This window comes from Phodopus roborovskii, unplaced genomic scaffold, assembly GCF_943737965.1.
Source record: "Phodopus roborovskii unplaced genomic scaffold, PHOROB, whole genome shotgun sequence".
NCBI classification, from domain to species: domain Eukaryota; kingdom Metazoa; phylum Chordata; class Mammalia; order Rodentia; family Cricetidae; genus Phodopus; species Phodopus roborovskii.
Window position 1 is genome coordinate 1,916,960 of NW_026126433.1, and position 10,767 is coordinate 1,927,726.

The following is a 10,767-nucleotide window of genomic DNA, read 5'->3' on the forward strand; positions in this document are numbered from 1 at the left end:
AAACAAGCTACTACAATGATGATAAACATACACACACACACACACACACAGACATATAAATATTCTTTTTTTTAAACCTTTTAAACACATGAGCAGATGATAGCACAAGCAAAAGACAAGCTTATACTGTGATTTGGTAATGAAGCAGGAGATTCCCTGAGCTTTCTTCTGCCAATACAAAAGCTAAGCACTTGAGTTAATAATCGATCATGTATCAGCAGTCAAAAGTCAGACAAAATGATTTAGGGCTCACAGATGTACTGAAAAACAAATGTAGCATAAAGTCAACTTTTCTCTATCTGGGCTTTAATAAGAAATTCATTTTTTTTAATCTTAGGCAAATATACTTACACAAGGTATTTTTTTAAATGTCAATGTTGTTTATCTTTCCTCTTCTGAAGGCCCTCCTATAGCGTTTCATCTTAACAAGTCTGAAAAGCACAGCATATTAATCAATTATAAAAGGTATCCAAACTTTGTTAACAAGGTAACCCTTTCTAATTAAATTGCTTAAACACACCAGAAAACTCTTCAGTATTGGTCCAATATTACACTTCCTTGGAATAAGAACTCCTAGACCTCAAATAAAACCAACTTTTCAAAACCACTCAACACAGAAAAAGACTATGACATAGGAGTCATTGAGGTAGGAGTCAGGACACTGATCGTCAAGTTCTACGTTTAAAGCACACTTGAAAGTGCGCCCTTGAGACTTTCTCTATGGGCACCGAGTCTTTGCTATAAAGAAGTGTGCCTTAGTTTTCCTTTCTACTCTGGATACCTGGCACACTTTTTATCAAATGACAATCGCCTTGCAAACAATAAGACATTTGGGCGATTGGGTGGCATGTTGACCGAGGGACTATAAAGAACTGAGAATGCCAGGTTTGAAACAGTTCTGTTTCAAGGTTTCTCATCTACAAAGTGTGAACAGACTTGACCTAATAGTACTACTGGTACTAATTATATGAGACCATACTAGCCAATGTTGACAAGTCAAATATTCTTATTAATTCATCCATTCGTATACTTGTCTGAGTCAATCTGCTTCATTGTCATGCATGGGATGAAAACAGCAACACGAAACCATCTGAAACCTACTCTCTCCGTTCCAGAACCCACAACTTCCTCAGAGGAAATTTACAGGCACCTCACTGTCAACACAGAAACCAATGGGGCGAGGAAGGAAAATAACTAATGCTCCCCTGAGGAAGATGACCGGTCTGGACCTTTCTCTGGCCGGAGAGCTGTCCACTGATGTGTGCCCTACTGCAGGAGGCTCTCCGCGGCAAGAGAGCCTGGCCGTCCCGGGAGGCCCTGCCCACCCCGCCTGGTCCGCGCGCGCCCCTAAGTAACCCCCGCACCCGGCTGTCAGGGCCTGCTAGGCCTCCACCTTCGACCCCGAGTCCCAGGCCCGCGCCACAGCCGCGACCCCGCAAACATCCCGGAGGGGCTCTCCCGGAAGGCGCTGCCCACCGCACGACCTCCCAGCCCTCACCGCACGCAACCTCGCGAGCTCCTCTCACCTGACAGCGCGGCAGCCCCGAGCCGGGACCTCCGTCGATGCCTACACCCTCAGCCTGCGCAGGTCCGGCTCCGCCGGCAGCCTCGGATGCCCATGGGGCGGAGGAGCAGAGCCTGGGCAGGAGCGGAGGCCAGCGGCACTGCGGCTACGTCAACCGGCAGCGTCTCACGTCAGGGCGTCAGCGCCTCAGGGTACGCCACCCTGGCCCCGCCCAAGAACCGTATGGGCTCCACCCCTCACAGGCCGGGGACCGAGCAGAAAAGACCGGCAGGTCAGAGGGGCGGGACCTAGACGAGGGGCGGGGCCAGGGACAGAGCCCAGGCTGAAGGACCGGGTTTAGGCTCCTGGGATAAGACCTGGGCCGAGGGGCGGAGCCTGAGCTGAGGGTCCAAATCAAGGTTTCAAGGCAAGACCTGTGCCTCCGGGTGGGTCCTGGACACAGCCTGAGCGGAGGGGAGGGGCCGTGTCCACAGGGCGGAGCCTGCTCTGACTGGCACAAGTCTCTGTGAAGATTTGAAAACTACCTTGCCCCAGATTCAAAGTGGGGAGGTAAACACGTGAACTTAGGGAAAGGAGGTCAAAAGAAAGCAGTCAGATTGCTCTTTGGTGTGAAATGAGTTCTCACAGAAGATGTACTTGATTGTGTAAAACACTGATGCAGTAAATCAACATTGTTATTCTAATAATGAAAGTGGTTCGTGCTCACCTCACTGAATGTGATTTAGCAAGTGAGCCAAGGCTAACAACTTTCAGTTAAGACATTTAACCTGTGTATTTCTTATGCACAAATAGTGTAAAGTATAACGTTAAACAGCCTTGGGTGAGTTGAAAGATTTTAGAATGATTGGAGCAGAGTGAAAAGTGACTGAGAGCCAACCTGCAACTACAGGTGTATATGAGATAACATCATCAAGATGAATTATTTATTGTAAAGCCTTTTTATTGGAAAGGCCTATAACTCTGTGAAGATAATTAAACTGACAGTTCATACATAACAATGCTTCTTGGTTTCCCTGACCTTTCTCTTACTTTCACTTTTCACGGACATGTCACTAAGGTAGAGATGTCAAAGAAACTGCCTCCAGCAAATGTAATGTGATCTTCTCTAACTGAGCACAGCACAGCATCCCAGCTCACTGAAAGCTAAGACAGAAGAATCTTGGTTTTGAGACCAGTGGAGGAAGTTCTGGGTCAGACAGATCTACATCAAAAGATCATATCTAAAAAAGTCAACAACAAAAAGAATTTCATGACAAAAGTTATCTAATGATGTTTTATGTTATAACATTTTACTTAGAAATCACAACTGCTTTACAAGAAGTTACAAAGGTACAAAATGGTCTAGGCACTTATCCATGACCCCCACCCATGCTGTTCTATCTTATGTAAGTACAGTACAACATGAAAACATATTCTACACTGGTATGATGTGTGTGTGGCTCTATGCAACTTTGTCACCTGTAAATTCATATAACCATCACAGCACATCACCATGGAGATTTCCTCCCGGCTATTCTTATATTCACACCCCAAGCATTTCCAGTACTATCCTGTTTTAGTTAGGGTTTTATTGCTGCAAAGAGACACCATGACTACAGAAACTCTTATAAAGGAAAGCATTTCACTTACAGTTTCAGAGGTTTAGTCCATTATAGTCATAGAGGTAAGCCTGGTAGGAAACATGGCAGCATGCAGGCAGACATGGTACTAGTGAAGTAGCTGAGACTTCTCCACCTGGAGGAGGGCAGGCAGGAGGAAAAGAGAGTGATACTGACCTGGCCTGAGTTTCTGAAACCTCAAAGCCTACCCCCTGTGACATACTTCCTCCAACAAGAACACATTATCCAATAATGCCACTCTCTGTAAATCTATGGGAGCCATTTTCATTCAAACTACTATATATCTCTAATTCCTGATGTGCTAGATAGTTTATATCAACTTGGCATAAGCTGAAGTCTTCTGAGAGGAGGGAATCACAATTGAGAAAAATGTCTCTATAATATCTGGCTGTAGGCAGCATGTAGAGCAATTCCTTGATATTGATTGATGGGGGAAGGCCCAGGCCATCCCTGGGCTGGTGGTCCTGGGTTCTGTAAGAAAGTTGGCTGAACTAACCATGTGGAACAAGCCAGTAAGTAGCACCCTTTATGGCCTCTGAATCAGCTCCTGCCTTGTAACATGAAAAATAAAAGACCCAGAGACAGATAGATATGGGGTTCAAGCTTCAAGGTAAAAATCAAAAAAGCAAAGCAGCCAATCCAGTAGATCATACCTGTATCCAGCCGAAATGACAACCCTGTCCCCATGAATCCTCGGAGGCAAAAGGCTCTGAATTTCTTTCTCCTCCTCCTTATATTCCTTTCTCTGCCTAGCCATATCCTTCCGTCTTCCTCTCCCAAGTGCTGGGATTAAAGGCATGTGATCCCAAGTGCTGAGATCACTTTTGTGTGAGCTGTTTCTTTTAGGACTGGATCAATTTCCTGTAGTCAGTGTGGTCTTGAACTAACAGAGATCTATCTACCTCTTAATCCTGAGTCCTAGGATTAAAGGTGTGTACCACCACCGCCTAGCTCTACATTGCTAGTATTAAAGGTGTATGTCATTACTGCTACCTCTCTGTAGCTTGAGGCTGGCTTTGCTTTCTGATTCTTCAGGCGAGCTTTAATAAATCATAAATATCACCACAATGCCTACAGGTCCCTTCCCCCACTACCTCTGATGATGAATTGTTATATGGAACTGTGAATGAAATAAACCCTTTTCTCTCCAAGTTGCATTTGGTCATGTAGTTTCATTGCAGCAATAGAAACCCTAAGATACCTGGCAACCACTAATCTGGGTTCTTGAGGCTATGCAGGAGAATATGACCACCATCATTTCAATCAAAACAGAAAAGACCAAGATTACAAGCATGCTCAGCACTTAGGTTCTTTGAGCTTATCACATCTTACCAGCCACAAATCAGGGAGTTCAAATAAATTTCATTACTGCTGGCCATACATGGAAGACTGACATATGATTTGCCTCCCTGGAGACAAAGCCAAGTGATGAACACGGATGGCAGAATGAGTGAGCCTCCAGGCCTTATCAGTTTCATCACGTTTCTCACACTCTTCCGTGAGAAATTAAACAGCATTGACCCTAAAGATGCCACCAAAAACAGTTTCTACTGCCTCAGGAAACTTGAGACAGGGGGATTTGGGAGAGATCAAGGTCAGTCTGGGCTACTTCAAAGAGAACTTCAAAGGAGCTTTGCTACAGTGTCAGATCCCATCTCTGCACTCCACCCACACAAAGAAGCAACTGGCTCTGTGCAAGAGCAGGAACTACCAAAATTAAATGCAGATAAAAATGCCATAAGGTAACCTGCCAGTTTGTAAACTACACAAAGTTTTTAAAGGAAGGAAGGAAAGAGAGAAGAAGGAAGAGATAAGAGATGAGACTGGGAGTGGGAAATTTCTACCTAATAATAAAGCTTGAAATTATATATGAAAATATAAACAATGTGAATAGATATTTGTCAAAAATCTACAAAAATTAATAAGTACACAAAAGATGTTCAAAGTATTTCATCAACAGGGAAATACATATCAATATGTCAATTAAATTTCTCTTCACACTCTCTAGTGACCACAATGGGAAAAAAAAGCAAGCTGGGAATAGTGGTATAGTCCTGTAAACTCAACTATCTGGGGGCCTGAAGCAAAGATATTGTTTATCCTGGTCTGGGAAATGCAGCAAGGTCCCATTTGCAGAAACAATAAAACAATAGGTTTAAAAGTATATATATATATATGTATATATATATATATATTACAACAATAGGTTTAAAAGTATATATATATATATATATATATAACAACAATAGGTTTAAAAGTATATATATATATATATATATATATATATATATATGATAGGATATGGAGAAACTGGAATCTTCTTATGTTGCTGATAGGAGCACAAAGTCATGAAGCCACCATGGAAAACAGTTTAACATTTCTTCACAATGTTAAACATAGAGCTCTCAAGTGACCCAGCAATTCCACTCTTCAGTATATGTCCAAGAGAACTAAGAGCACTATACATTCACATAAAATGAACAGTCACTGTAGCATTGCTTGTTTGCACTAGCTGAGGAAGTGGAACAAGTCCTATTCCAGTGCTCAAGCCTTCACACTCATTCTCCTCCCTAAGGTCAGCCTTTCCCCACAACTCCACAGGTGCAGGTCCCATCAGTCAGAAGAAAAGGTGAGTGATCTGCCTGCCAGCTGAACTGTCCCACTTCCCAGATTCTGTTCCCCAAGACCCATCCCACAGCCCTTGCCATCCTACCTCAGCAGCCACGCCACTGCTGGGCCCCTCAACCCCAGCAGATTTCCACTACTGCGTGCAGGTCAGATTATTGGAAGCACAGAGGCCCACCCCCCGCCAACCTCACCTGCTGCACCAAAGCCAAGCTAACAACCAGAAGGCCAGCTCACAACTTGGATAGAGACTCCCTATTAGATCACCAATCATACTGGCCATTAGAAATCCAAGCCCAAAACTAGAAGGCCAAAGAGGAAACATAAACCAAGGAACAAAACACACATCCAACATAGATAAACTAAAAAAATCAGGACTTGGTCTTAGTTATCCCATACCCAGATGCCTAAACACCAGTGTAAGAATATCGTCAACAATAGTCAGGGCAATATGGCACCACCATAGACCAGCTATCCCTATGACAGCAAGACCTGAATACCCCAATGCAGCCAACACACAAGAAAATGATCTTAAAACAACTTCATGAAGATAATTGAAGTCCTTAAAGAGAAAATGAAAAACTGCCTTAGAGAAATCAAGGAGAAGACAACCAAAAAATTGGACGAAATCAATAAATCCCTTAAAGAATGCCAAGAAAAAAAAAAACAAAATCAAAAACAAAAAAAACAGGTTAAGGAAACTATTAAAGACTTTAAAATCAAAATATGAGCAATAAGGAAAACACAAACTGAGAGAATTCTGAAAATGGAAAAATCTAGGTAATTGAACAGGAACTACAGTGAAAGCATCACCAATAGAATACAAGAAATGGAAGACAGATCTCAGGCATTGGAGAAACAATAGAATAAATAGATTCCTGGGTCAAAGAAAATGATAAATCTAAAATATTCTTAACACATAACATCCAGGAAATCTAGACCACTACGAAAAGACCAAATCTAAGGATAATAGCAATAGAAGGACAAGAATACCAACTCAAAAACCCAGAAAATATATTTTACAAATATATTTAACATAGAAGAAAAATGTCCTATCCTAAAGGACATGCCTATAAACGTGCAAGAAGCTTACAGAACACCAAATAAATTGGATCAGAAAAGGAAGTCCTTGTCTCACATAATAATTAAAACATTAAATACACAGAACAAACAATAATCAAAACACTAAACACACAAAACAAAGAAAAAAAGCTTCAAGAAAAAAAGGTCAGGTAGCATATAAAGGCAGACCTCTTAGAATTATATTTGACTTCTCAGTGGAGACTCTAAAAGCCAGAAGGGCCTGAAAAGATGTGCTGCAGACTCTAAGAGACCATGAGCCCAGACTGCTGTACCCAGCAAAACTTTTCATCACCATAGATGGAGGGGAAAAAAAAACAAAATATTTCATGATAAAGTCCAATTTAAACAATGTCTATCCACAAATCCAGCCCAACAGAAGGTATTAGAAGGAAAATTCCAACCCAAGGAAGTTAACTATACCTAAGAAAACAATAGATAATCTCATAACAGCAAAATCCAAACACACACACACACACACACACACACACGCCCCTTGTGCCCCCACCTCGACCACTGATTTGGACGTGCAGTCCTATGTGCTTGCAGGAGACAAACATAGAAGACTGCTGCACCCTGCCAAGTCAGGGTAAGACAGCCTTTTTTTTACCTCCTTGCTTTGTTGTGGTCTGTCAGGTACTCTAGGCCTTAGCCAAAATTTGCTGTACCAATGTTGCTGTGAGACCTTGGGTGATTGTCCAGGTAGCATGCTGTTTCTGTCCTTGCTGCACCTTTTGGAAGTTGCCCATCCTCACTTCCTACCTACCCTAATATTATTATTTTCCTTCTCAGGTCTTTGATGAGGTTAAAGATTAAATTATCACAACTATCATTCTCTCTTACTAATTAGATATATTAGATACTAGACTTAAGCTTTCCAGATAAGGGCAACTCTATTGTAAACCCTGTTTCAACTTCACCCTAGGACTAGATAGTTAGGTCTTAAGTTTGTATGTTTTCAATTTTCCTTTTCTTAGAGCATACTTGTTATTCACTATTTTGTATATTTGTATATAGTTTGTGTATTTAGCCCAAATCTTTTCTTTAAACTAAAAGGGGAATTGTAGTGATATATTCACCTTGTCTGCACCTATGGCATAGACCACGCCCATTGGGGGTGGAGAGAGGGCCGGATTTGACCTGGGGGAACTAAGGCTGAGGAGGGGGGCTCGGAGAGCTCTCTCTCTTGTTTATAGCATAGGGACAGGAACACATCAGGAGGCATCCTTGGGACCAGGAACCTGCTGGTGTTCATCTGTCTATGTTGTGAGTTATTTCCCCCTGAATAAACATCTATTTGGCCTGTTTGTTTCTCCTGATCCTTATTAAACATCAATACACACACACACACCAACAACAACAAGAACAACCACCACCACCACCAAATAACAAGAATTAAGAATCATCATCTCAATAGTAATGGACTCCATTCCCCCAATAAAAAGATACAGGCTAACAGAATGGATACAAAAACAGGGCCCATCATCTCTCTGCTTCATGCAAGAAACACACTTCAACATCAAACATAGATGTTACCTGAACAACAAACATAGACATTACCTTGGGGAATGGGAAAAAGATTTTTCCAATCAAATGGGTCTAGGAAGCAAACTGATGTAGCTATTGGAAGTAATTAGAAGGTTTTCTCTGTCTCTTCTGGTGCCACTAGACTGGTTTCTCTCCCACCTGCCATGTTCCCACAGATGCTTATGAAATAATCATTCAGAGGCTAATATTAAATTATAATTGTTTGGCCAATGGCTCAGGCATATTCCTGGCTAGCTCTCTGTTCTATAAATAAACCTATTTTTTTAATCTATGTATTGCCACAAGACTGTGGTTTATCAATGATGCTCCAGCATGTTACTCCTTTGGCAGCTGCATGGCATCTCCCCAGCTCTGCCTAATTTTTCTCAGTATCTTTATTTGGATTTCCCACCTAGCTATAATCTTCCTGGCCATTGGCCAAATCAGCTTTTTTGTCAACCAATAAAAGCAACACATATTCACAGCATACAGAAAGACATCGTACATCAACATCCCATATCAGCTATCCTAATATCTAGCAAATAGACTTGAAAGCAAAATTAATCAAAAGAGATGGAGAAAAATAGTTCATACCCATTAAAGGAAAAATCCACCAAGACAATATCTCAATTCTGAACATCTATGCTCCAAATGTATGGGCACCCACATACTAAACATTACTAAAGAAACATTACTAAAGCTTAAATCATGCATCAAACTCCACACATTTAATAATGGGAGACTCCAGTACCCCACTCTCACCAATGGACAGGTCATCCAGACAGAAACTAAACAGATAAATAATGGAACTAAGAAATATTATGACTCAAATGGACTTAACAGATATTTATAGAACTTTTCACCCAAACATAAGAGAATATACCTTCTTCTCAGCACAATAGGGAGGCTTCTCCAAAATTTACTATATAAACAGTCACAAAGCAAAATTCAACAGATACAAGAAAATTTAAATAACCACCAGTGTCTTATCACATCACCAAGGATTAATGTTGGATTTCAACAACAAAAAGTTTACAAAGTCATAGAAATGGAACAACTCTCTACTGGGTCAAGGGAGAAAGAAAAGAAAGGAAGAAAGGAAGGAAGGAGGGAGGGAGGGAAGGAAGGAAGAAAAGAATAAAGAAAGAAAGAAAGAAAGAAAGAAAGAAAGAAAGGAAGGAAGAAAGAAAGAAAGAAAGAGAAAGAAAAGTACTTCCTGGAATTCAATAAAGATGAATACATAACATACTCAAACTTGCTAGACTCTATAAAGAAGTGCTAAGAGGAAAGTTCATAGCACTAAGTGCCTTCATAAAAAAATTAAATTTAACAGCATACCTGAAAGCTCCAGAACAAAAAAAAAAAAGCAAATACACCCAAGGAGAGTAGAAGGCATGAAATAATAAAACTCTGGGCTGAAATCCATAAAACCAAAAGGACAGTACAAAGAATCAATGAAATAAAGGAGTTGGTTCCTTGAGAAAATAAATGAAATAAACAAACCCATATCCAAACTAACCAAATGGCAGAGAAAATATCCAAATTAACAAAATCAGAAAGGAAAAGGGGGACATAACAACAGACACTGAGGAAATCCAAAGAATCTTTGGATGACACTGCAAATTCATGTGTTCAACAAAATTGGCAAAGTTGAAAGAAATGGACAATTTTCTCCATAGATACCACTCACCAAAGTTAAAACAAGATAAGACAGTTTAAATATAGCTACAACACCTAAGGAAAAAGAAGCAGTCATTAAAGGTCCCCAACCAAAAACAGCTCAGGGACAGACGGTTTTAGTGCAGAATTCTACCAAACTTTCAAAAAAGAGCTAATAGTGATACTTCTCAAACGATTCCACAAAAGGAACATTGTCAAATTCATTTTATAAGGCCAGAAGAGCTAATAGCAATACTTCTCAAACAATTCCACAAAATAGAAGCAGAAGGAACATTGCCAAATTTATTTTATGAGGCCACAGTCACCCTGACACTAAAACCACAAAAAGACACCACAAAGAGAATTATAGACCAATTTTCCTCATGAACATTGATTCAAAAATAATAATAATGAAATACTTGCAAATGGAATCCAAAAACATCAGAAAGATCATCCCCCATGAACAAGTAGGCTTCATCCAGAGATGCAGGGATGGTTCAACATATGAAAATCTGTGAATGTAATCAACCATATAAACAAACTGAAAGAAAAAATACATGTGATCATCTCATTAGATGCTGAAAAAAACCTTTGACAAACTCCAGCACGCCTTCATGACAAAGGAGAGAGGAGAGCTCACAGAACATATCTAAGCATAATAAAGGTAATATACAGAAAACCAATAACCAACATCAAATTAAATAGAGAGAAACTTAAAGCAATTCCACTAAA

General features: G+C 40.6%; 1 protein-coding gene across 4 annotated transcripts in view; it reads right to left on the minus strand.

The window, feature by feature from the left end:
- Bltp1 (bridge-like lipid transfer protein family member 1) overlaps nt 1-1,675 on the minus strand; it is a 176,825-nt gene extending 175,150 nt beyond the window's left edge. For all 4 annotated transcript variants that reach the window (XM_051185792.1, XM_051185794.1, XM_051185793.1 and 1 more), the window contains exons 1-2: nt 1,527-1,675; nt 352-431 (exon numbers count right to left, since the gene is read on the minus strand). The gene's annotated coding sequence lies outside the window, so the exon portion shown is untranslated. The remainder of the gene's footprint in view (nt 1-351; nt 432-1,526) is intronic.
- Nucleotides 1,676-10,767: the final 9,092 nt, after the last annotated feature.